Source organism: Girardinichthys multiradiatus, chromosome 8 (assembly GCF_021462225.1).
Source record: "Girardinichthys multiradiatus isolate DD_20200921_A chromosome 8, DD_fGirMul_XY1, whole genome shotgun sequence".
NCBI classification, from domain to species: Eukaryota; Metazoa; Chordata; class Actinopteri; order Cyprinodontiformes; family Goodeidae; genus Girardinichthys; species Girardinichthys multiradiatus.
Genome location: NC_061801.1, coordinates 39,312,289 through 39,313,340, shown reverse-complemented (window position 1 = coordinate 39,313,340; position 1,052 = coordinate 39,312,289).

Below are 1,052 nucleotides of genomic sequence, written 5' to 3'. Positions count from 1 at the left end.
GTTTGGTCAACTGTTGTTCTTTTTAAATAGGCTATAAACATATTTGACACTGGCACATCAAGTCATGAGTTCAGGGTTTTAGGTGAAGTCGTCATGGAAACCACCAGTGCATGCTTGCATCTGTAGATGTTTCCTGGACAGACCCGACATGAAAGAACAGGCATTAAACCCTGACCATAAATCTGCTTGGAAAACAGCTGATTCTTTCTCCAGGTCTTTTTTATTTCCTTAGTAAGTCTGGTTTTTTATGACAGATTCAGTTTGCAAGTAGAACATTTGACCTCTGTAGAATTAAAGTATGTGTTCTGAATTTATAATAGTGCTTATTCCCCCTGATCTTTCCCTCATTTTGTAACATTAAAACCACAAGCTTCCTGTATTTTATTTAGATTTTATTCGACACACAAACACAAAAGTTGTGTAGGATGTTGAAGTTGACAGAAAATCATCGATGGTTTTCCATGAATTAATTTTTTACACCTTCCCATCAGCTCTGATTAGGTTCCCTGCCCCCCACAGAATGATGCTGCCACCACCATGTTTTGCTGAGGGGATGGTGTGTTATGCATTGCCAGTTTTCCTCCACACAGAAGGTTTTGCATGTTCAATGAGAGCACCGTCCTTCACCTTTGCTTTGTCCCTTACACAGCTTGAGCTAAACGGCAAACTTGATTTCTTTTGGTTTCCTTTTAATGACATATTTCTTCTTGTCACTTTTAAATGGAGGCCATTTTTGTGGAATGTAAAGCTAATGGTTGTCCTGTAAACAGACTAGGCCTAATAATGGTGAGGTTACTGGACAGGAACCGAGCGACAAAGCAGCTAAACCCAGTTTGATCAGAAACACTTTTACAGACAACAGCTAATAAAGGCAAGTTAATTTATACATCATTCATACACAACTCCATCCAAAGCGTGTCACAGGATATCAAGGGAAGGGCAGAAAGAAAATAAAGACTGAGCATAAGAGCAACAAATGCCTCAAAATGTTCATTCATCAGATTATTTGACTACAAGCTGCTGTTAAAAACATGTTTTCAGTCCTGACCTAA